At 40.7% G+C, this 27,459-nt stretch overlaps 1 protein-coding gene across 1 annotated transcript in view; it reads right to left on the minus strand.

Annotated features, from left to right (window-relative positions):
* SPIN1 (spindlin 1) overlaps positions 1–27,211 on the minus strand; it is a 79,264-nt gene extending 52,053 nt beyond the window's left edge. Inside the window, 1 exon segment of the mRNA XM_028531463.2 lies at positions 27,189–27,211. The gene's annotated coding sequence lies outside the window, so the exon portion shown is untranslated.
* Between the last annotated feature and the right edge of the window lie 248 nt (positions 27,212–27,459).

The raw sequence follows: 27,459 nt of genomic DNA on the forward strand, positions 1-27,459 counted from the left end.
TACTCCAGGGATGTCCAACCTTCCAGTATGGCTTCTCTGTACCACACTGGAAGAAGAGTTGTCTTGGGCCATACATTAAATACAACGTGACAAGTAAGCACAGAGAAAAATGTCATAATGTTTTAAGTAAATTTACTGTTTTGTGTTGGGCCATATTCATGGTCCTCCTGTGGGCTGCATCCGGCCTGCATGCCACAGGTTAGACACCCCTGTTGAGGCAGGAAACAGCATAGGAAGAACTCTGAGACTGCAATACTGTTACTGGCCAGCATCTAGCACCCTTGTTGCCAGGAAATGCCTTTTACCAATTAGGTAGATTAAATAGTAAACTGAGGCAGGGAGGAGGGAGATATGTCTCATGCACTAACTCAGCAGTCCTGAGCCTGGTCTGATAATATTGCCAGGTATTCCAACATCATAAGAAATACTATGCTAGCAAGAAAGAAGGGAAGCCCTTGAAATTCTATGTAGCATTTCCACTATCTGGGAAAGAAAGCCTTGAAACTGAGCTTTCATCCGAAGGCCTGGAATGCAGGAGAGGGTCCACAGTGCCCAAAGAAGGAGCCCATAAACAACTCTGGTTAACTGTCTACCTCTGGTCACTATCTGTTTTAGGAGGGAGTCCCTGATACTTACAGAAATAGCCCATAAATAACTTTAGAAAGTGCACCAATTTTAATTAACTGCCTCCTGTCACGTAATTGTTTTACAACAAGATGAACAAATGGAGTCTGGAGCAAGATAAAGATTTGGGCTAACAGACCCCTACACATACCTAAGTTTGGGTAGTCACATTCCACCAGGAAAGCTGGTACCACATTTACCCATTAATCAATATGTAACTTTTTTTTCCCTATCCCGCCAAGTATATAAGTCCTCAGAACAAAGGTCTCTGTCTGTCTCTCTGGCTCAGGGTGCTCTTGACACTCTTGGCTCTCAGGCCAATGGGCCTCTGGCCATTTGGCCTCAGGCTGCCTGGGGGGGTTGCCACCCTGGTCTTCAGCTGCTCTTACTTTGTCGCCCTGCTCTGCCCTGAAACTCTGCCTTTAACCCCCTACTCTACCCAGTCCTGTTCTCTTCCATGGAATGGGTCACTAATAAACTGATTACATGTTAATAGACTTGCTGATCTGTAATTCTTTACATGCCTCAGCAAGAAAAACCAGGTCTCTCCCGTGAACACTATCAGCTAGACCTTTCAATGAGGAAGTCTGGGGCATTTGGAAGACCCCAAAGTACTATTCCTCAGAGGTCAACTGGAACAGAATATAGCATCTGGCTTCCACAATCCATTTTGCTGCCAAGTTGGAAAAGAGCAATGCTGGGATGTCAGAAGAGATTTAGACTGGCATGGCCCATCTCCTACATGGGAGACAAAGACCCATCAACCCACTGCTTGGAGGTAGTAACAAGTAAGGGGGTAGGGAGGGTAGAACAAGAGCTGGAGAAGGGAAAACACAAGAAACAAATTAAAGACAGAGCCACAGCTCATTAGGTCAGTAGGCCAGCAGCTTTGTGCAAAACAACTGCCAATGAGACTTCACAGTTTTTTTCTCCTCCCAAGCTTCCAGAAAACAGAGGAAAAACATCCAGTAACTGAAAAAGCCCCAGAGAAACTTCCAACTCACACAAAAGTTAAAGTCATCTTGCATAATCAGTTTATCCACTTAAAAACCAAATTTGGTTCTAGTTTTGGTCCACATACTAAAACATGAAGATGTATTGTCATAAAAAAACAAAACATGTCCCACAATTTCATTTAATCACATGTCTACAAATTATGGCCATGTGCTCACAGTTAACTAATTAGGGAGTAAGAAATCAGCTTAACTGATAAAAAAATTTTTTTTTACAAAATTATATTCTATTGTTTATGCTGGTAATAATAAAAAAAGTTGTCCCACTTTTCCCTCTCTGCCCCACCCCTCCATCTACCCACCCAAATTCCTTAGGTAATCCCCAAAGCGCAGTCCATGTTCCTGGGTCATGCATGTATATTCTTTGGTTACTCAATTCCCTATGCTGTATAACACCATGACTATTCTCTAAGTACCAATTTGTGCTTCTTAAACCCTTCTTCACCTTCTTCACCAATTCCCCTCACCACCCTCCCACCTGGCAACCATTTCTCTGGATCTGTGATTCTGTTTCTGTTCTGCTTTTTTTGGTTTTTAGGTTCAATTGTTGATAGTTATGTATTTATTGCCATTTTGTCATTCATATTTTTTATCTTCTTAAAGAAGCCTTTTAACACTTCATATAATACTGGTTTGGTGGTGATGGACCCCTTTAGCTTTTTCTTGTCTGGGAAGCTCTTTGTCTATCCTTCCAGTCTAAATAAAGCTTTGCTGGGTAGAGTAATCTTTGTTGTTGGTGCTTGCTGTTCATCACTTTGAATAATTCTTGCCAATCCCTTCTGGCCTGCAAGGTTTGTTTTGAGAAATCAAGTGACAGTCTTATGGGAGCTCTCCCATAAGTAACTAAGTGCTTTTCTATTGCTGTTTTTCAAGATTCCCTTCGTATTTAACCATGGCATTTTAATTATGCCGTGTCTTGGTGTGGGCCTCTTTGCATTCATCTTGTTCGGGATTCTCTGCACTTCCTGGACTTCTTGGTCTGCTTCCTTCAACAAGTTAGGGAAGATTTCTGCCATTATTTTTTCAAATAGGTTTCCAATTTCTTGCTCTCTCTCTGTCTTCTCTTTCTGGCACCCCCATTATGCAAACGTTGGTACACTTCAAGTTGTCCCAGCATTCCTTATACTATCCTCATTGTATTGGATTATTTTTCCTTCTTTGCTGTTCAATTGGTTGTTTTTAGTTTCTTCATATTCCAAATCACTGATATGATTCTCAGCTTCATCCACTCTACTGTCGATACCCTGTAAATTGTTCTTTATTTCAATTAGTGTATCCCTCATTTCTGACTCGATCTTTTTCACACTGTCAATGTTCTAAGTTCAGTGAGCTGTCTTATAACCAGTGTTTTGAACTCTGCATCCAGTAGATTGTCTCCACCTTGTTTAGCTCTTTTTCTGAAGTTCTGTTCTGTTCTTTCATTTGGACATCATTGTCTCCTTATTTCAGCAGCCTCCCTATGTTTGTTTCTATGTATTAGGTAGAGCTGATATGTCTTCCAGGATTGGTAAAGTGATCTAATGTAGTAGATATCGTGTAGGGATCGATGGCCCAGCCTTCCCATTCACCCAAGCTGGATACTCAAGGTGCACTCACCAATAGGGCTATGTAAACCTTCCTACTGTAGTTGAGCCTTGATTGCTGTTGGTACATTCAATGTCAGCTAATGACTGTGTTCTGTCTAGGGTCACACAGTATAAGCAACAAAATGATCTGCAGATGGCTGCTACTTGTTCTGGGCTTGGAAGTGCTCAGGCAAGGCTAAGCTGTGAACCAAGGAGGACTGCTGCTAGTGCTGGGCCTGGGGCAACTTCATGAGAAGTACAGGGCTCACTGAAGCTGGATGCTGCTTGATTGAGACAACATAGGAAAATCTGAAGGATGGGCTAAAACAAGCCATTCTTATGGAAAAGCCACCTGAAACAGCTTGCCCCCACCCCCACCAAACAAAGTTGGGTGGGACAGGGCCTCAGGGTATCACCAAGGTAGAGAAAACACCGTGAGCCAGGATGATGGAGTCTCATATATGGTGCCCACCTGATGGCTCTGTGAGGGCTCATCAAGGGAACAATAGCCTCTGCCAGAATTTCTGTCTGGGAGAAAGCTGCCCCCCAACTCCCGTCCTGATACCATATAATTCAGTTCCTCCCTGTATGTCTCTGATGCCTTTCAATCTGCTGCCTCCACGCTGGAGCTCAGAGGGTCTGGGTCCAAATCTGTGCATGGTCCCACTAAGAGGAACTGCCAATGACTCCAAAAGTTTCTGTCTTCAACAGCCTTAAACCTCACTGGTTTCTACAGCCAGTACTTATGGAGACTTATCTTCCTGCCACTGGAACCCAGGACTGGGGGATCTGTTGTGTGGCTGGGACCTCTTGCTGCTGAGAATCCCTCCCGATTTTTACCCACCACACTTGGGTGTGTAATCAGCCAATTCCACATCTCTGCTCCTCCTACCAGTTTCGGTGTGGTTTCTTATTAATTCCATAGTTGGAAGACTTACATTCACCTCGATGTCTGACAGTTCTGAATGAATGATAGTTCTAGTTGTTATTACAATTTTGATGTGGTTAAAAAATTCTTAACCATATAAAACTTTTATATTCAAGGAAGCTAGATTTAAAAGCATATGGGTTGTATAATTAATCCATTCAATAAATATTCACTGAGTAGCTACCGTTCAGAGGCTATGTAGGAGGACAGAGACAGTATACAAATACATAAGGAAATTAAGTGTCTCAAGTGCCATGTTTATTTTTTTCCTCCATTTCCCTTGACCTAGGAGACATATTGGCAAAAATATTGCTGCATGGGATATCTCAAAGTTTACTGTCTATGTTTTCCTCTAGGACTTTTATGGTATCACGACTTATAATTCTTTTACCAATTTTGAGTTTATTTTGTTGAATGGTGTAAGTTGGTGATTTAATTTCATTTTTTTTGCATGTTCCAGTCTAGTTTTCATAACACCATTTATTGAAAAGGCTATTTTTACTCCATTGTTTATGTTCCTGCCCCCTTTGACAAATATAAACTGGACATAGATACAGGGGTTTAACTCCTGGGCTCTCTATTCTGTTTCACTGACCTATGTGTCTGTTTCTATAACAGTACTGGATTGTTTGAGTTAAAGCATCCTTGTTTGATATCAGGTATTGTGATCCCTCCTACTTTGTTCCTTTCTCAAGATTGCTGAGGCTATTTGGGGTCTTTTGGTTCCATATAAATATTTTTAAGTATTTGCTCTGTCTATGAAATATGCCATGGTACTTTATTTTTCTTATATTGTATTTACTTATTTTTAGAGAGAGAATAAGGGAGAGAGAAAGAGAGGAAGAGAAATATCAATGTGTGGGTTGCCTCTCCTGTGCCCCAACCAGTGACCCACCTGCAACCCAGGCACATGCCCTGACTGAGAATTGAACCAGGAGCCCTTTGGTTTGTAGGCCAGTGCTCAGTCCACTAAGTCACAACAGTCAGGGCATAATACTTTAACAGGAACTGCATTGAACCTATAGATTGCTTTGGGTAGTATGGCCACTTTAATGTTAGCTCTTCCAATCCATGAACACGGTATATGTTTCCATTTATTTGTATCTTCTTAATCTCTTTCTTCAGTGTTCTGTAGTTTTCCGAGTATAGATCTTTTACCTCCTTGGCCTCATTGGTTAAGTTTGTTCCAAAGTACTTGGAAGCATGGAACAAACTGACAGTGGCCAGGTGGGGGTGGAAGGGGATAAGGACGGAACGAAGGGTAAAGGATTAGTCAAGGAACATGTATGAATGACCAATGGACCTGAACAGGGTGGGGACTGACTTTGGGAGCACGTTGGGTAGAGGAGGGCAACGGGGGATAAATGGGGAACAACAAATAGAATAACAATACTTTTAATTAATATTTTTAAAAAGCATCTCAAGTGGCATTAAGTAACACCAAGAAAGACACAGGAGCAAGAACCTTTTCTGGAGGTGATTGTTTCCTGTGCAAGGTCCCAAGTGCTCATGAGTACATGGTGCCCATGTACACCAGCCTGCCTCACAGCCCCAAAGACATAAGGAATCTAAACTGAGGGCAATACTGTCAACACACCTGACTGGTCACCCACCTTCCCCTAAGAGCCCATCCAAAAGCCATGCAAACTTCATATCCCTCTACCTTGATCAGTAACAGACATCTCAGCTTCCCTCATTACACTCTCCCCACACTGATGTATTCTTACTTACTGGGACTCTACCACCCTTCCCTACCCGTCTGCCCAAACCTCTCCAACTGCCTTCAGGAGGCAGCTTGTCTTTAACAAAGTCTATCTAAAGTCCCTTCCGCCCAGTAGCTCTCTGCAGTGCTGTTGTGTGTACTCCCCACTGTCTATACTTATCCAATCTCTCTTACCCCAACACCCCACATGAAGGCATGTGTCACAGCACCAATTTGGGCAACCTCCCATTTTTGATGCCACAGTTTCTTATTAGTCCTCTTGTCTGCACACACTTTGAGGACTTTCTTACCTGCTGTACAGCCTTTCCACCACTATCAGTACATACTTGGCAACATATGATCCATTCAATAACCTGCGCCCTCAATTCTTCAACATCCTCACTTTGAACTACAGACCCCCTTCTAGCCACCTCTATCCAGGGTCACAACCTCAACCTTTCACCACCAATGACTGCAACGCCTCTGGAATGTTTCAAGAATCTCACACTCAAGTCCACTGCTGATCATTCCACTTTCTAACACAATACCATCACTCCAATAAATTTTTGATGCAAACATTTACTCCATCATGACCACTTTTTCACTGTTCTAATTTAGCTTAAATTTCATGAATTGTCAACCAGAAATGACTCCCTTGCTTTTCTCCATTGTCTCTTCCTGGCACTTTTGTGACAAAACTCTAACCCAACTCTCTGCCTACCCTGCCCACAGCTTAAACTGGTGATCATGGCTAAAAAACTGTAAATAATTTGATCTCATGTCTCAAGTGAGCTTTCAAGAATACTACCCCAGTTTCAGCAGATAAGCTCAATAATAATGCAAACAACAACAACAAAATACCCTCCCACCACCAAATTCACCAACTGATTGCTATCTTTTGCTGCTATAGGAACAGATGAACTATGTTTAAATTCAAACCTTTTACTTGTCTTCTCTATACCATCTCTGTCTTCTGTATTAATTTATTTCTTACTACTAGAATTCCCACTGGCATACTAAATGATGTAGTATTTCCCAACTTTAAAAACATCCAATGACTCCATTCCTTTTATCTGTTCCTCTTCACAAGGCTACTTCAAAGACTGAGAAATAGTTTAATCTACACAAATGCCAATATAGCCTTTCTTAATAAGTTACATTGTTTCTGTAACAAGAATTTTGCTTAATGCCCTGGCCAGTGTGGCACAGTGGACTGAGCACAGGCCAGCAAACAAAAAAGTCACTGGTTTGATCCCTAGTCAGGGCAGGAGTTGCAGGCCAGGTCCTCACTTGGGGGTGTGGAAGAAGCAACCGATTGATGTTTCTCTTGCACATAGATGCTTCTCACCCTCTTTCTCCCTCACTTCTCCTCTCAATAAAAAAAAAATAAATAAATGAAAATTTAGCTTACTAATGCTCTAAAGAACATTCAACCTTCTAACTAGAATATTTAACCTCACCACTTTCTATTGCTTACCACTTAATTAAATTTTTCAGGTTGAACTTGTTATATTTTTAAAAAGTATAAAATATAACTTGAAGAAGTTGCAATAGAGGAAGAACACAAGGAGGTTTGTGAATGTAAGAATGAAAAATATCTCAAGGCCTTCTGGCCAAAATGGAAGAATAGGTAGATAGGTTCTACTTCCTTGCCCAACCAAAACAAAGACAACAACCAATTTAAAAAAAAAACAAAAAACAAGCAGAGCTGCCAGAAAATCGACGTATATGGAAGTCTGACAACCAAGGGGTTAAAAAAGAAATATTCATCCAGACTGCTGTGCTAAGACAAAGAAATACAGCCCAAATGAAAGAACAGATCAAAACTCCAGAAAAAGAACTAAGCAACGAAGAGACAGCCAACCTATCAGATGCAGAGTTCAAAACACTGGTAATCAGGATGTTCACAGAAATGATTCAGTACAGACACAAAATAGAGGAAGAAGTGAAGGTTATACAAAGTAAAATAAAGAAAAACATACAGGGCACCAACAGTGAAGGAAAGGAAACTGGGACTCAAATCAGCAATTTGGAACAAGAAAACATAAACATTGAACTGGAACAGAAGAAAGAAACAAGGATTCAAAAAAAATGAGAAGCTTAGGATCCTCCGGGATAACTTAAAATGTTCCAACATCTGAATCACAGGGGTGCCAGAAGAAGAAGAAGAGCAGGAAATTAAAAACTTACATGAACAAATAATGAAGGAATATTTACCCAATCTGGTGAAGGCAATAGACATACAAGTCCAGGAAGCTCAGAGAGTCCCAAAGAAGTTGGACCCAAGGAGGAACACACCAAGACACATCATAATTACACCACCCAAGATAAAAGAGAAGGAGAGAATCTTAAAAGCAACAAGAGAAAAGGATACAGTTACCTACTAAGGCGTTCCCATCAGACTGTCAGCTGATTTCTCAAAAGAGACCTTGCAGGCAAGAAGGGGCTGGAAAGAAGTATTCCAAGTCATGAAAGGCAAGGACCTATATCCAAGATTACTCTAGTCATCAAAGCTATCATTTAGAATGGAAGGGCAGATAAAGTGCTTCCCAGATAAGGTCAAGTTAAAGGAATTCATCATTGCCAAGCCCTTATAATACAAAATGTTAAAGTGACTTACCTAAGAAAAAGATCAAAACTATGAACAGTAAAATGGCAACAAAACTCACAACTGTCAACAACTGAACCCAAAAAACAAAAACTAAGCAAACAACTAGAACAAGAATAGATTCAGAGAAATGGAGATCACATGATGTGTTATCAGTGGGAAGGGGGTTAGGGATAAAAAAAGGGGAAAGGTGCAGAAAATAAATCATACTGGTAGGGACAAAATAGATAGGGGGAGGTTTAGAATAGTACAGGAAGTGGAGAAGCCAAAGAATTTGTATGCATGACCCATGGACATGAACTAAGGAGGAGGGCGAATGGTAGAGGGGGCGTGTAGGGTAGAGGGGGATAAAGGGAAAAAAAATGGGACAACTGTAATAGCATAATCAATAGAATATATTTTAAAAAAATTAAACATCAAATATTCTACACCCAATAATGTAAAAGAAGTATGTATCTCTCCATTTTCCTTTCTTATCCAATCTTAGATATTTCTCCTTCTTTCTTTCTCCCACCTCCTTAATCTACCACCAATGGATTTCATATAACCTTCCTTACATTCCCTCCTTTGATTCCTATATAAAATGAGCTGCAAAACTGCCATTCTCTCCAGAAAACTTTCTCAATCAGTAAGATCCAGCTTCCAGGCATGTCCTCAGACTTGCTTTGAATCAATGCTTATAAATCTTTTGGACAGACCCAAACATTCTTTTGTCAACACAACAAACCACAGTATTATTACTAGTACCTCTTACTTCCTCAACCATAGAAATCACGGATCTCCTCAAAACAATGCATTGGTTGCAGATCTCAAAGTAGCTTTTAGACTCATAAACTCATTCTAAATTGAGTTACCAGGCACATCACAAAATACACGAGTAGAGCAGATTGGCTGAGGCCACTAGTGACCAAGCTATAAAAACAGAACTGGTGACTGTCATAAAACAAAAGAGTTTGGCTGGTCCTTGGCCCGGTTCTTGGGAAGCACCCTCTAAATCCTTGGGATTTCCTGAGTGACAGGAGTCCTTGTGATTCACAGTGGGCTCCTAGATAGTTTACGCTAACAAGATGATTCCAGATGGAGGCTGGCCAAACCAGAAAGATCCACCACAGGGTAAAGGACTGGGGCTATGAACTCCATGACAGTAGCCCAACTTCCAGGGAGGGAAACTATTGACCAATTTCAACCTCATGGCCAATGAATCATGCTTACATAATGATTCCTCCTCCCCCTCAATAAAAACTCTAGACACTGAAGCTAGAATGAGCTTTCCTGGTCATCAATGCTCTTACTCCATGCAGTTACACACCCATATGCCAGAGGGTAATGGTCCTAACTTCATTGAAAAAGCTTCCCTCAAACCCTCTCAAACCATACCCTATGCACTTCTTGGATCTTTTTCTGCTGTAATAACAGTGTAATTCCTAAGTACAGCACTTGAATTATTCTGGTAAACTGTTGAACCTGAGAGTCATGGGAACCCCAAATTTGTCTCCAGCAAATCACAAGTGTGGTGGCCTAGGGACCCTGCAGCTTGCAGCTGTTGTCTGCATTAAGAACAACTGTGTGAAGGACAGTGCCTTGGTATGTAAAGTCTGACTCCTTTCTGAGTTGCTTGTGTGTCAGAACTGTACTGCAGTGATACACAGATCTACACTGCTCTCTAGTATTCCCTAACACCAGAAATTTGTTTCCTAACATCATTGATTTGTTGACCAATATGTGAAAGGAGGTAACTCCAATACCACCTCAATGTTTTTTTTCTGATAAGCATCAAAAGCAGTCATTTTAGTTTCTTAAAATGTAAAATTTTGTGTATGCTAATGATGTCCTGTCACTTAACACATTAGTAAAGTCACCACGTTACTATATTAAAACTGTTTTTATTTTTTACAACTATTTAAATATAATTGATTTCATTTGTGACCTCTAATATTTTATTGTATTCAGAAACATTCTGAGACAGCATTCACAGGTTTCACCAGACTGTTTACAGGTCCAAAACATAACCGCCTCCTAAAAGTTCTTGCAAAAGACAACTCTGAATCCTTGATGAGTCTTTACAGGACACCTGCAGGCATCAATGGGAAGAGTGAACAACTCCTGCCCTGACCTGTGTGGTTCAGCTGGCTGAGCATAATCTCCAGAAGCAAAAGGTCACTGGTTCGATTCCAGGACAGGGTACATGCCTGGGTTATAGGTTCGATCCACGGTTGGGACACACTCAAGAGGCAACTGATCAATGTTTTTCTCTTTCTCCCTCCCTTCCCCTCTCTAATAAATAATTAAACATTTTTTAAAAAGAACGAATAACTCCTGGTAGAAATAACTAATAATTTAGACCTCTCCTGAAAGTTAATGAATAGAGAAATAGAGAAATAATAAATAACATCTAAAAGAACATCCCTAACAGAAACCATCAGGAACCAGGGTTTCTTACTGGAATGGCTAATTCCAAGTCAGAGGAACCTAGAACACTGGCATGCCAGAAGCCAGCTCTCAAAGCCAGAAGACATCACTGGAGTGGTGTCAAGAAGACAAAGAGGGTTGTTTTACACTATTTTAATAACTTCTATATATGGCTGAAGACTTACATGACAAAACTTCAACACACTGACACATACACTAAAACTATGTTTGAAAACATCAAAGAACTTGAAGATAGTAGAGCTCACAAAAGCACAATCTAGGGAAGTGAACGCCACTTTTGGAATCATTTTACCCTTGAGAACAACTACCAAGTGTTAAGAACAGTTGAAAGGCTGACAGCTTTGCAAGGCCAGAAGTAGAAGACCAGAACCTAGGGTCTATGAAAGGAAGAAGAGGACTGGTAAACCCACGTCACATGAGCTGAAATCCTAGTGTGCTCTCAGGAGCTGGAGTAACAGTAAGGAAGCCAGGCTAAGAATTGCAGCTAGCTGCAACTTCCCTTTACGCTAAAACTGAACTGAGGTAATCCCAGACTGTCCACTCCCTCAGAAGCTTGGTAGATGCAAGCATAAATACTTTCGAGAAATATCATCCTAGGCCCTAATTATTTCAATTTTTAAAATGTAATCTTCTACTACATGTGCACACATTCATACACATGCAATGCAGCCACAAGAGACAAAATAAAAACTAGGAGAAACAGCCCTGGCTGGTGTGGCTCAGTGGATTGAGTGTCAGCCTGCAAACTAAAAAGTTGCCAGTTCGATTCCCATTTAGAGCACATTCCTGGGTTGCAGGCCAGGTCCCCAACTGGGGGAGTGTGAGAGGCAACCGATCAATGTATCTCTCACACATCAATGTTTTGCTCCCTCCCCCCTACCTTCCCTTCTCTAAAATTAAATAAATAAAATATTTTTAAAAAAACATAAGAAACAATAAATAGGAAACCAAAAAAGGCAGACCCATAGGACTGCCAGGTATTGGAGTTGCAAAACTGTAACTTAAATCTGGGGGAAGAAGGGTACAGAAACAGGTAAAATTATTAGGCCCTGACTGGCATGGCTCAGTTGGTTGGGCACTGTCCCACATGAAAGGTCAGAAAAGGTCACATCATGAAAGGTCGTTGGTTCAATTCCTGGTCAGGGCACATACCTGGGTTATGGGTTGGTCACCAGTTGGGGACTGTGCAAGAGTAAACTGATCATTGTTTCTCTCACATGGATGTTTCTCTCCCTCCCTTGCCCTCTCTCTAAAAAAACCATGAAATTAACAAAATAAAAAAGCTGTATTATGCTCAAAGAGATAAGATGTAGAACACTATCAAAGAATCGGATTTTCCAGAAGTAATAACAATATAGTAAATGCAATAGATGAAGATTGACAGTACACTACTCTTGTTAAAAATTAGAGAAATCAGAGAACTACATCCAGGATGAAGCGTGGAGAGGATGAGACTGGGAAGATCTAACATGCATTTAAATGGGCTCTCAGACATTCACACAGATTCAGTAAGACCTATAAATACAAAATATAAACAAAAAGAAATATATACCCAGACACACCACAGTAAGAGCTGAAAACTAAAACCAAAAAATAATAATAAAAGCCAGAAATATAAAAGACAGACTCCATTCATAGGAGATAATACATATATTTTTTATGTAGTAGAATAAAGCAAGTTTTATTCAAGTAGGAAAAAAAGAAAGATGCCAGGGTGCAGGTGCCCCTGTGAAAGAAGCGAAAACTACGCATCCAAGTGCACACAGACCAACTCGAGAGAGTTGTACCCATTGCAGCATATGTTAAACTGACTTCTTACAGAAAGAATGGAAACTGAAGATGTAATTCAGTAACTTTCAGTGCTTCAGCAGAAAACTGATTCTATACACATCAAAAATACTCTTCAGAGGGGAGTTACAGCCAAGATAGAGGCACAGGTGAAAACCCTTCACTTCCTCGAACAACCAAAAGGAGGTAACAACCAATCTAAAATCAATAAACCACCAAAATCTTCAGAAAATCAAACTGCACGGAACTCTGACAACCAAGGAATTAAAAAAGAAATCAACCAGAACCACCAGACCAGGAAGGCGGACCTCTCCAGGTGGGAGACTCAGAAAAACCGTGGCAGGTGGCTGAGGGGCTCGGCTGACTGCAGAGCTGGGCAGAGCTGCAGAGCTGGGCAGAGCTGCACAGAAGGGACTGACTTAAGGGGAAAACGGAGACTCAGAGCTGACTGCAGGCTAAAGCTGGGGTTGCCACAGTGAGAGACACTTCCAGTCTGACAAGGGAGTCTGTTGGAAAGTGCCCTAGAGACAAGCAGGCAAGCTGCATTGTTCCCTCTCTGGCCCCTCCCACACAGGCAGTGCCACAAAGAGGGCTGCCCTGCCACTGCTAATACCTAAGGCCCCACCCCCTCACAACCTATCAGATGCACCAAGACAAAGAAATATGGCCCAAATGAAAAAACACAGCAAAACCTAAGAAAGAGAATTAAGCAACAAGGAGATAGCCAACCTATGTGATGGAGAATTTAAAGCCCTAGTAATCAAAATGCTCACAGAACTGATTGAGCTTGGTTGAAAAATGAAAGAACAAATGAAAGAAACAGAAAATGAAATAAAGCAAAACATTCAAGGAACCAACAGTGACAAGAAGGAAGCCAGGATTCAAAGCAACGGTTTGGAACAAAAGGAAGAAATAAACACCCAACTGAACAAAGAAACAAGAATCCAAAAAAATGAAGAAAAGCTGAGGATTCTCTGGGACAACCCAAAACGTTCCAGTATCTGAATTATAGGGGTGTCAGAAAAAGAGCAACAGAAAGAAACTGAAAAATTACTTGAACAAATACTGAAGGAAAAAATTCCCCAATCTAAAAAATGAAATAGACGTCCAGGAAGCCCAGAGAGTCCCAAAGAAGTTGGACCCAAAGAGGAACACACCAAGGCACATCATCATTAAGTTACCCAAGATTAAAGACAAAGAGAAAATCCTAAATGCAGCAAGAGATAAGGAGACAGTTACCTACAAAGGAGTTCCCATTATATTATCCCGTGATTTCTCAAAAGAAACCTTACAGGCAAGAAGGGGCTGGAAAGAAGTATTTGAAGTCATGAAAGGCAAGGAACTATTACATCCAAGATTACTCTATCCAGCAAAGCTTTCATTTAGAAAGGAAGGGCAAATTAAGTGCTTCTCAGATAAGGTAAAGTTAAAGGAGTTTCTATCATCACCAAGCCCTTAATGAAATGTTAAAGGGACCTATCTAAGAAAAAGATCAAAAATATGAACAATAAAATGACAACAAACTCACAACTATCAACAAATTAACCTAGAAGAAAAGAAAATTAAAAAAAAAAAAAACTAAGCAAACAACCAGAATAGGAACAGAATCAGAGAAACGGACATTACACAGAGGGAGTTCAGTGGGGAGGGAAGGGAGGAATGGGGGGAAAGGTACAGGGAAGAAGAAGCATAACTGGCAGGCATAAAATAGATGGGGAGAGATAAAAAATGGTATAGGAAACAGAGGACTCGAAGAATTTATATGTACAACCCATGGACATGAACTAAGGGAGGGGATGCTGGAGGGTTGGGGGAGCAGGGTAGAGTGGGGATAAAGGGGAAAAATTGGGAAAAGTATAATAGCATAGTCAATAAAAAATACTTAAAAAATATTCTTCGAAAAGGTCAATTTGAGATATCTATACTAACACATACTCAGAGAATTCACTGTCAGCAGTCACACAACAAGTGGTAAACATTCAGGCAGAAGGAAAATGTTCAAATATGGAGGACTGGAATTATAGCAAGGAATGATGAGCAATTAAGAGGGTAAATCTAAAAGGCTACCAAACAAATTAATGATGTCTTAAGATAAAATATACACAGAATTATAACAGTACAACAGTAATACATTACTTAAAATGAGATACACGGAATTTACCCAAGAAAAGGGGAAAATAACCAAATACTAGATTTTGATAGGTCAAAGATGCATGTTGTAAGTAACTTTCAGGTTAACAGAAGAAAAAAAAATAATAAAAATTAGCACCCAAAGAAAGGAGAGGAAAAGGCAATAAAACAGGTATGAGAAACAGAAACCACTTAGTAAGATAACAGATTTAAACCCAACTATGTCCATTATCTTTTATTTTATTTGTTGATTTGAGAGAGAGAGAGAAAGAAACATTGATTTGTTGTTCCATTCATTTATTCATTGACTGCTTGCATGCACCCTGACTGCAGATCGAACCTACAACTATGGCAAATTGGGACAATGCTTTAACCATCTGAGCTACCTAGACAGGGCCATATGGCCATTATCTTGTTAAATACTGCCAACAGACCAAATATTCCATTTTTAAGAAATACTCTCATGTTGGATTTTTAAAATTCCAACTATATATTAACAACGAAATTGTCTAAAACATAAACACTTACAGAGATTGAAAATAAAGGGTACACACTAACCTAAAAAAAGAGTACAGCTACATTAACATTAAGCTAAGAAAACTTTACTTCTAATAATGCTTTTGCCCTAAGGAGGGACACAATGGTTTTTAGAAACAGAATTGATAAGTAAGTTATACAATTTTAAACATATATGCACCTAATAACATAACCTCAAAATATATAAAGTAAAAATTACCAGAACTAAGGAAAATCATACGAATGCAAAATCAGGGTATTAATACATTTCTCTTGGTAACCAATACAGCAGCAGACCAGAAGAGAAAAAAAAATTATGCCAGATTGTAGAAGAATATAACATGACTAGACAAGTTGAACTAACTGACAAGTACAAAACACTGCATCCAATGAAGGCAGAACCACATTCTTTCCAAGCACACACAGGACATTTACAAAAACTGATCATCTCTTGGGTGATAAAGCTTTAAAAAATTCCATAAACTTTTAACCATACAGTGTTCTGACCACACAGAAATCAGTTAAGAAAAAAAACAGGCAGAGAACAGAGGATTCTTAAAGCAGTGAAGCCATTATGTATTACTATAATGGTGAATACATATTATATATTTGTAAAAACCCACTGAATATACACACCTAATGTAAACTATGGATTTGGATGATAAAAATGTGTCAATGTAGGTTCCTTGATTCTAACAAATGTACAATCTGGTGCAGGATATGCAAGGCTGTGCCTGTGTGGGATCAGAGTGCAAGGAAAGTTGTATTTTCTGCTAAATTTTGCAGAGAACCTCAAAGTGCTCTTAAAAATAAAGTTTATTTTTTAAAGATTTACCTGTCAGGATAGATTTATAATATACAATGGTTACAAATGACCTCAGAAATCTTGCCTGCTTGAGACAAATTCCCAGTCCCTCCCCACTATTCTCCCCTTCCTCCTCTTTTCTCTATCCCTGTCCCTTCTCTCTCCTCCCTCCTTCTGCTCTTGGCTCATAGTAAACACATAAAAGACATGTACTTCAGGAAGCTCCATCTGGAAATAAATCACTGGTGAAGAGGGACATGTAGCAAATCTCACCATGGCTCATTCTTAAAAGTTTGTGACATGTCCCTCCTGCTCACATGTCACTGGTTAAGACAAATCACATGGCCACACCTAACTTAGAAGACAGGAACCAAAATAAGATACTACTAAACACCCACTGGGATGACTAAAATTAAAAAGACTAACAATACAAGCCCTGGCTGGCGTAGCTCAGTGGATTGAGCACAGGCTGCGAATCAAAGCATTGCAGGTTCAATTCTCAGTCAGGGCACATGCCTGGGTTGCAGGCCACGGCCCCCAGCAACCACACATTGATGTTTCTCTCTCTCTCTCTCTCCTTATCCCTCCCTTCCCTCTCTAAAAAAAAATAAATAAAATCTGTAAAAAAATTCAAAAAAAGACTGCCACATATTGGTGAAGATGTGGAGACACAAGAATGCATTTGCTGTAGCACAGCAGTCCCAACCTTTTTTTTTTGGGGGGGGGGGGTCAGAGGTCAGGAGGCTGAACTTCAAGGGCATTTCACTTGTTCTCTGCCTCTCACCTCCTGCTGTGGCCTGGCTGGGGGGACCAGAGAGGAACAGAACAGGAGGTGGAGCTCAGGGGAGCTTCCCTCTCTATCCGGTTCCCAACAGACCACAGACCAATACCAGCCCACAGCTCAGGGACTAGGGAACCCCTGCTGTAGCAGGAATAGAAATGGGTATATCTACTTCTGAAGTCGGGTACTATCTATGAATACTAAACACAAGCATAATATGAGACCCATAAATTCTACACAACAGAAAAGCATGAAAGCAACATGCACCTAAATGTTCACAGCAAGTCACCTCACATGAGCCCCACATCAGCCATGAAAACGAAGTGAGCCCCTTACACCACCTACCATGGGGAGCACTTCATACAATGGGATCTTAAGTGATGGCTCAGCTGAATCCATCACCACCACCCCTAGCTCCATGCATCCCTTACACAGACTGTTTCTAGCACACTGGATGCTACAGCAGGCCCACGCCAGCAGGACAAAGGATGTCTCTGACCCAGATTTGGCTGGAGGACTCCTCTCTGGCCTTGCTCAAACTTTCTCAGAACTGCACTGTGGTCATTAAGACTTTTCCCACCAAATGTTCTCTCCACCCATTCATTCCTCCTCCACATGCATCAGACCTGCAGGGGGCTGGCCTCACTGGTATTTCCCTCAATACAGCTAGATCCGATCCCAACTTGCCATCTTCTTGTTCTTGGGGGACCTGAACTAACAGTCTCAAACTGGAAATAACCCAATATTTAACAGGAAAATGAGTAGCCATGATACATAAATAAATCATGCATGAATAGATAACTGTATGTGACCACATGTGTAAAACTCCTAATGCAATCAGTGGTAGTTCCAAAATTGGTGCATCACAAACCACAGGTACAGATCTTTGTTAATACTTCTGTACTTACAGTATATTTCACAATTTTTTTTAGAAAATACAAGAGTGAAAAGTCAACAGTCCTCAAATCAAAGGTCAATTTGCTATTAACTCAAATTACAAAGAAGCTATTTGAAGCTAGTGTTACTTTCTTATAGGTTCATTCCCTACCTTCTCCATCAGTCCCATCCCCCAGAGGTAACCACTAGGTAAGACTTCAATAAATCTAATAACATACTGTGCAAACATTTAAAGCATAATAGATGCACAAACATCTTAAAACACACATATACACACAAAACACATGCACATAAGAATACACAGTTCTACAACTTGCCTCTCTATGTGTTGTTTTCCCTGCAGTACAGTGGATTTTATATGGGTTTAAAGACCATTTATTTTACCCTGCTAACTCCAATACTCTTACACATACAATCTGTATATTTATGTAAATGCATCGATACAACAAACATTTAGCAGTGGAACTGCTAGACCAAATAGACTATGTGCATTTTAAATTAAGTACAGGGAAGTCACTTTCCAAAAAGGCTCTATCAAATTATAGTCCCACCAATAACATGGATTATTTAAAGGCCATGTGGTTTTGGTGAACCTTACTTTATGAATAATTCAAAAATTGTTAAAAAGTAACTATAAATGGAAAGTATATAGAATTGCTCGTATCTTTCACTGCATCAACTTAAAGGAAAAACTTTATAGGCTTAAACAATAATACAAAAGTAAACCAAAAATATTACCAATAGTTGTTAATCCTAAATAAAAAAGATGATTTGACAGCCTGCCAACCTTAGAATCCAACTATCCCCAATGCGTTTACAATCACCAGATCAGTGCCAGCCAACTCCCACTGTGATTTCGGACCTACAGAGAACAGTGACCAGTGCTCTCAAGAATACTGGGCTCCCCTCACAAATGTCTTACAGCTGTGGGATAAGACATAAGCTCTGAATCTCCCCAGGGTGGGCAAGGAGGTCATTTACAACAAATCCACTCCAATACTCCAGTCTCCCTAAGTTTATGGACCCTACCTCATACACCAAAGTAGTTCTAGAAGCTCCACTTCACTTAGCACTGGCCACCCTTTGAGTTGTTTCGGGAGATCAGAGCCCTTTCTAACCCCTGGAGCTACAATGCTGAATTCAGAATCTGTTTATGGGTCCATATCAATAAATTCAATCTAACCCAACTTTATATTCCTTCCACCACTATCCCACACTCTTAAGATCCATTCCCACACATACCCCCCAGGTTCTTGTCTACATGATAGCAAACCACACAATCTTTTGGACAGTAGTGCACCTCCTCAGGAGGCACATTTTGCACCTCACCCTTTGGAAATTGCTGGGACTATCCTAAAGAGGCCAATTACAGGTTTTTCAGGCAAATGGCAATTAAGTTCCTCAGGCACAAGTTGGAAAGGTTGCTTCTATTGGCAAAGGTAGTCCAGCAGAATTTAGGGATTAAAGGTCTGTCAGAATCTGACCTTGTACTCTTAATACAATTTTCAGGATCCCATTCCTTACCAATCAATGCTCTCACTTACAAATTGAGAATTCAATTTGTACTTTTCCAGCAGACACAGAAACCTCCTTATATGGAACATGAGTTGGGAATTTAAAACCCTGAGCTCATCATTTCACTTCATAATTGTTTGAACTTGGCTGAATCATATTCCCCAGAATTTTCTCTCCCCTTTGTGTCTGGTTTGGGCAGGCCAGAAGAGAGATTCTTGTGCAGCGCAGGGGGCACATTAAGGGCCACCTCTCTAACCTGCATCCACTGTCTTCCCATACATCTCACTGATTTGAGGCATGGTTGGGCCTGCACCAGCTGCAGCAACTGCTTGTACCTTCCCCTCCCTGAGCTCCTCTGCCTTCTGGGCCAAATGTGTGTAGTTGGTTCCATGACAAGGGCCGAGCTCTTACAGACCATCTACTCGACCAAGCTCACGGACAAAAAAACTGACAGAACTTTCAATCTGGCCTGTGGTAGCCTCCATCCAGCTTGTTCATCAACTTCCCCACTATACATCTTCTTTTCCCAAAAGCCTGCCCTGTGAAGTTCAAACTCCAGCATCAGGCAGCAGACAATAGCCTTTTTGTCTTTAAGCCACTGTCAGCTCCCTCACATTAACCCTGATCCCTAAAAACCACTGTTTGAGAGACCTCTTTGCAGCAGACCAGATACAAAAACACACAGTCTCGACCTTTCCTCAGACAATACTACAATTACTATCTAGGTGGTTTGAGCACTCACAACCCAGGCAGTGAGCAAAGTACTAGAAAAGTAATTATGGGCAAAAACAATATAGTCTCTGCTTTCATGAAGCTCAGCCTCTTTGTGGAAAAAAAATTAATTAAATTTTGTAAACTAATGTAGCACTATAAATTTGACAACCACTAGGGAGGACTGCAATGTATTAGGAAGACTGGGCTTCAAGAAGATCAAGAAAAACTTCAGAAAATAGATGCTTGTTGCAGCAAATTTACGGGGTTTCCTGGACTACTGTCACTGCCTTTAACATGGGCACACGCGCGCGCGCGCGCGCGCACACACACACACACACACACACACACAAATCATGAAAAAGCAATGCTTAAGACAAGCTCTAAAGACTAGGAAAAATGGAACAGGGACAGAAAAGCATTCCAGGCAGAGGGAAAGAACAAGTGCCATGCTCCCTGGTGGAAAAGGAAACGGTGGGCACAGGAAATGGTAGAAGGACCAGCAACATGTATAATTGCAACAGAATATAAACAACTCAAGTGTTCATCATTAGGAGACAAACTGCAAGCACAAAAGAACAAAAAGGAGCTAATATGAAGGGATCTCTAGAATATATCATGTAAAAAGAAACAAAACAGTGTACATAGAGTTTTACATTTTGTTTAAGGAAGAGAAATAAAAATACATGACTGAGCCTGTATTTACAAAAAGGAAACACTGGAAGAATAAACCACAGAACTAATAAAAATGGGGCAAGAGGAGAATGGACATAGGGGACAAGAATGAAAGGCTGTAAAAGTACCTTTGTAATACAGCTTCAACTTCTGAACCACGTTAATGTTTTACAAAATGAAAAAATGCATTAAATGAATTTAAGCAATCCTTAAAGTTAAGGATTTCATGCAAATAAACCTAATAATCAAGCCACTAATATAATTAGAGAACAGTATTTTTTTTAAAGATTTTATTTATTTATTTTTAGGGGGGGGAGAGAGAGAGAGAAACATCAATGTGCGGTTGCTGGGGGTTATGGCCTGCAACCCAGGAATGTACCCTAGCTGGGAATCGAACCTGGGACACTTTGGTTCCCAGCCCGTGCTCAATCCACTGACCTACGCCAGCCAGGGCTAGAGAACAGTATTTTTAAAATGATATTGTATTGGGTTGGCCAAAACGTCCACTATGTTTTTTCTGTATAATGGGTCTAGTAGTGCTTAGTTGTCTTTAACTTCATTCGAAACAATTTTGTTAGACTGTATAGTGACAGCTGTCATCAGTGTGCACTTAAAAATTATCAAAACTGGTAAATTTTTATGCAGTCATTTTAATACTGAAGATGGAAGATGACATGCAACATTTTCGGCATATTATGCTTTATTATTTCAAGAAAGGTAAAATTCCAACTGAAATGCAAAACAAGGTTTGTGCAGTATATGGAGAAGGTACTGTAAGTGATTGAGCATGTCAAAGTGGTTTGCGAAGTTTCTTGGTACTACTGGTATTTTGGCCAGATAATTCTTTGTTGTGGGGCTTTCTTATGCATTGGGAGATGATTAGCAGCACCCCTGGTCTCTACCCACTAGAAGCCAAGAGCAGAAGACTGCTAACATACTCAAATTATCCAAACCAATAGTTATTGTTGAAAATAAAAAAAAAAATGTCTTTTATCTTATTGGAAAAAAACCCGTAATGGACTTTTTGGCCAACCCAATAATTCAGAATGTCAACTGTACATACATCCTTACATGGATACGTTTTCAGAACAACAATAACTAATAAAATACAAACCTACAATTGTTTTAATATTAGTGTTTTCAAAATACTATATATTGCAGGAAAGAGAAAAAGTAATTCATGTTGCTAAAAATGCAAATTTTCAATGATATAAATTGAAAACATTCATACAAAACCAAATTTTTTATATTTCCCAAATCTGTCCAGTGAAACAATCACCCATTACCAATCAGGATGCACAGCACCAGGTTCTGGTATCTCAAGTTCCACTCTAGATAAAAGGAGTTAAAAGAACTGACAAATACTGGTGAGGAAAAATGTACCCCAGACACCTTGTATCATGAGCAAGACACAGTTCAAAGATTAATGGGGTTGTATCCAAGGGAAAAAAACTACCTTGAAAGGACACCACCACACCCAAGTTAACACAAGCTGAAGAAAAGAATGGTAACTATCTGATCCACTGAACACACAAAAAAACCATGGGCCACAGTGATACTCGAGAGAAAAAGCAAAAAGAAAGAAATTCACAACTAACATCATTTGTAGGCAGATCCAAAAATTAAACCTAGGTTATAAGTATATACTATAAGCAAAATGACAACTTACTATAAACAAATATAATCTAAGCTTTTTTAAAAGTTGTTTTGCCTTTTATTTTAAAGACTTTAGTACAACCTGAACACATCTAAAATGGAGTAAAATGCTTTACTAGTTTTTTCATTTACTCTCTGAACATTTGGATAAATTTATAGCGATATTTTATCCAACATTAGGATAACATAATACTCCAAAAAGTCAACACATTTAACATTCTAGTGACATCAGACCAATTCTTCCTGCCTCAAATAACTTCACCCACCTTCTCCAGCAAGCCAGATTCTGGAGACTGGAGACCCTACACTAGCAGAGTCCTCCAATCCACCTTCATGCTGTTCCATGCCTTTCAATGGCGTCCCCCACCTACAGGATAAACATCAATTGCCTTAATGTGATGTGTAGGATAACTTAAAATCTGGCCCCAAATTCATCCCTAGGAAAACTGGCAATGCCAAACTACAGGTGTTATCAGCCCTGGTGCACTTACTATATCCAGGAGCCACTCCACTGAAATGTACACTTAATGAGGTAGGTATCCTCATCCATTCTACAAATAAATGTACACAGGAGTAAAAGATAACAAGGGTCATCTATTGCTTGGGATTCAAATCTAGTATGGTCTCAAACACATTCTTTATGCCTCTCTCTGTTCCTGCTATCCTTCCATGTAGACTTCCATCCTCTCCTAACTCTATATTCTGCTGGAGCATCACCCTCTCCCACATAGCTCTGTGGAGAATTTCCTCAATACATACATGGGTATCCTCTCCGTATAACAGACTGTAAGGTCTCTAAGGGCACATCTTTATTATGTCCATACATGACTTTTCTAGAAAACACTTATGGCAATTTTAAGACCATAAAATAAGCACCGAATAAAGATTTAACTAAAAATTAAATTGAGTATTGGGGCACAACTAAGAACTTCTCTAATATGAAAAAATCATGCTAATAACTACAGCAAAGTTCAAAAGCAGAAAGTCAACAATGTGGCATTAGTTGTTCTTTTTCAGGAATTGTACTGGGAACTCTACAACATATTTAATTCAATTTTCATAATATCCTTATACGATAGGTTTCATCCCAGTTTGCAGATGAGAAATTGAAAGTTTAAAATGTCTATGTGATTAATCGGCTATTTGGCTATGGACCAGTGGGGCTGGATTTCAACCTGACTTTTCTGAGTTGAAAGGCCATAATATCCCCATGCCAACTCCAAAGCTCTTCTCCTTTTCACAACACCATACCGTCTTCCACACTGAACAAAATACTTAGACAAATAAGTTGATTCCCCACTTCCAATTTTTTTATTCAAGGAAAAGAGAAAAAAAACATTTAATTAGGCATCTAATAAGCATAAAGAAATATTTATATGGATATATGTATTAACTGCTCTTTCTCAGAAAAATGAAGATTCTAATAGCTAAACCAAAAGAATACCCAACAGCATTACTTTTAATCTCTAAATAATCCACATTAGTAACTTCAGAAAAACAGTATCCTTTTCATGTATTTCTAACATTCCAGAAGGAAAAAAAAATTAACAATTAAGGAATGCACCCAGAAGTTATAATGTAATCAAGTAAGTGAACAGGTACTAAAAACACTGTAATTAAATTTGTTCTAGTTGAGACTTCAAATTAATAACTCATAATTTCTTACCAGTACAGTAATAGCCAAATCTGATGCAAAGGCACACACAAACAACATAACCTCCTGATTGACCACTGAAGGAATGGTACCATTAAGATACACTGTAACAAGAACAGAGAATCCAAAATAAACAAGGATAGTGTAAGCAGCCTGTGGGACAACTTTAAGCAATCCAACATAAGGGTGCCAGAAGAGTAAGAAATTGGAAATCTGTTTGAAAAAATAATGAAAGAAAACTTCCCTAATTTGGTGAAGGAAAGAGACATGCAAGTCCAAGAGGCACAGAGAGTCCCAAACAAGATGGATGCAGAGGCCCACCCCAAGATACATCATAATTAAAATGCCAAAGGTTAAAGATAAAGAGCTGGGGGGGGGGGGGGGCTGAGGAAAGAACAGGTGAGAGGTGAGGGGATTAAGAAGTACAAATAAGTAGTTACAGAATAGCTGTGGGGATGTAAAAAGTACAATACAGGAAAGGGAGTCAAGAACTTAGACATAACCCATGGACATGAACAAGGGTGGGGGCATTGCCTGAGGCAGTGGGGGGTGCTAGGTGGAGGGAAGCAAAAGGGAAAAAAATCGGGACAACTGTAATAGCATGATCAATAAAATATAACACAAATAAAAATAAACTGTAAGGAACCCCATGACCAAGATTACCTAGTTTTCTTAGGTGTTAATAGATATTACACTAAAAACAAAACAAAGAGGGACCTGGGGCCAAATATGGAAATCACTAGTGCACTATTCCTGGCATTTGCAACTGTAAAAATGTGAACTATAAGCCCTGGCTAGTGTAGCTCGGTGGACTGAGCGGGCTGCGAACCAAAGTGTCGCATGTTTGATTCCCAGTCAGGGCACATACCTGGGTTGCAGGCCATGGCCCCCAGCAACTACACATTAATGTTTCTCTCTCTCTTTCTCCCTCCCCTCCTTCTCTAAAAATAAATAAATAAAATCTTTAAAAAATAAATAAATAAAACCACTATCAATTAAAAAAAATGTGAACTGTGATCCTAGGAGAGAAGAAAAGGAGTAACATTGTTTCCCAAACTTTGGCGACCAAGGAATCCTTTATCCTAACTATAGCATCTCTTAGAACTACAGATGCTCCTGGACTTACAATGGGGTTGCATCACAACGAACCCATCGTAGTTGAAAATACTGTAAATCAAAAATGCAATACACCTAACCTACCAAGCATTACAGCTTAGCCTAGCCTGCTTTAACTGTGCTCAGAACACTTACATTAGCCTACTGTTTCGCAATTATGGCATCTTGAGTTTCATCTGAAGAGTAACTGCATTCCTCTTATCAGAAACAGGACACATAGATGGCCGTTTTGCAGACGTGATGGAATACAAAAACCCAAAACCATGTCTCCAAAACACTGGCAACACAGTTCAGTGTAGACAGTATTGACTTTAACACATGCCTGACTGGGAGCTGTGTCTCCCTGCCCAGCATCTAGAGAAAGTATGGTACAGCATATTACTACCACAGGATCAGCTCAAAATTCAGAATTTGAAGTTTGATTTGTATTGAATGAACATTGCTTTCATACCATTGTAAAGTGGAAAACCATAAATTGGGCGTAAAACCATAAATCTATAGTGTCACAGAGAATTCACCTTAAGCAACACTGCTTCGGGTATTCCAAAACCAACTAAACATTGTTGCTGTATTCTAACTTGGTAATTAAAGGTCCCATTAGAAACTACTGGAGAAATTCCTAGGATCATCAAAAGTCTTTAAAAAATTCTAAATTAAACAAAGAAATGACCCAAGATCCTTTTCCCTTATCCATTTCTCAGCATTTTAACAATATTACCCTACTCACAAGTTTAGAAATAAATTCTATTTTATTCTTCACAAGAAACTGGTAACTACAACTGGTAATTTTGACATTGTGCAGCCTTACATGTTATCAAATTCAATAATAAATGTTCTGTAAATTAGCAGCTACAAGAAGTTTTTGGTGTTTGCCCTTTATCTAAGGCTGGGGAGGGCAATCAGGAAAGTCTCATTTTCACTTGAGCCCCCTCTGAAATTTCGCAACTTCTGAAAGAAAACCCACAACCTCTGTGAATGTTCACAAACTCATTATGTCCTAGTATATACATCCGTAAGTACAGGTTTAGCCGTAATTCTCACTTCCTAACAAAAGCTATGTAAAAAGCAATTACTCTATTCTCCATCAATCCTTCCCGACTGCAAAGATCCAGAAAATTCCAACAGAGGTTATATAGGTATTCCTTTTGCAGGTATGCCGTCTTCTGTATAAGTCACATTACACAGTGTAATCCTTTAAGACACTTAAACATATCTCGTGTTGCTTTGTGATACAGCTAAAACCGCCAAATAATCCGCACCTGCCACTTCAACATACAGGAAAAAATCCTCTCCAAAACTCGAATCCCAACCCACAAATCAAATAAAGCAAATAAACATGAAACTGCCTACACATATTTGGGATGTCTATTTCAGGGCATTTACTGCGAAGGCCATCACTAAAATCCAGCCTAGTTATAAAGGTGAGATGGGAGGTCTCATCTCCAGGGGAGATACAGGCAGAACCGAACCCAAGGCATTGCGCAGTTTCCGCGTCGTGGGATTCATCTCCACAAAACCTGCGGAATTCGCTCAAGGTCATTGCGAGGAAAAGTGTGTTAGTGTGTGTGAGGGCACAGACCTCGCCACCCTCCCATTTGGCGAAAGGCGCCTAAGGCGCAGGGTGCCGCGCCGCAAGAGAGGCGGTGGGCTTTCACGGAAAGCCCGGAAAAGCAACCTTCTCCGCCAAGCCAACCGCCGGGGCCCCGGAGGGCCGCGTCAGGGTACGGTCCAAAGAACCACCTCCTCCTCCCCTCCCCTCCCCTCCCCTCCCCAGGGGTCCCAGCCCAGTACATCTCTTCCTAAGGGATCCCCCAACGCCTGGCCCCGTACCCGTTGGACCCATCCTCGTCCCCGCCCCCGTCCCTCCTCTCCCCACATCCTCCCCACCCTCCCTCAGGGCTTTAGGAGACTCGTACCCTCCCCCTCCCTTAACCATCTCCCCCGCCTTGGGTAGGGAGGTCCGATCCCCCTCCCCGGCCCTGCCAGCGTTACGCAATTCACCCCGCCCGCCCCCGCTGGCGCCCGTCACAGTGCCCCCCCACCCCGCCCCGAGGCCACGCCGCCAGCCCGGTACCGCGGCGTCCGGAACAAAGCGCGCAGTGCGGCCGGGCCGGGGGCGGCAGCCATGTTGGCGGGGGCGGTGAACAAAGGCGAACGGCCGCAGGCCCCCCGCCTGCAGCCCGGCCGGCAGGGGGCGCTGTGCAGGCACCGCCCGCCGCACGGACAATGCGCCGGGGCCCGCTGCTCCCCAGGCGCTGCCGCTCCACAGCGAGCCCGCCGCACCCCCTTGTGGCACCCGCTCTCCCGCGGCACAATGGCCTCACCTGCCGGCCACCGAAGCCGCT

The sequence above is a fragment of the Phyllostomus discolor genome, chromosome 3, assembly GCF_004126475.2.
Source record: "Phyllostomus discolor isolate MPI-MPIP mPhyDis1 chromosome 3, mPhyDis1.pri.v3, whole genome shotgun sequence".
NCBI lineage: Eukaryota > Metazoa > Chordata > Mammalia > Chiroptera > Phyllostomidae > Phyllostomus > Phyllostomus discolor.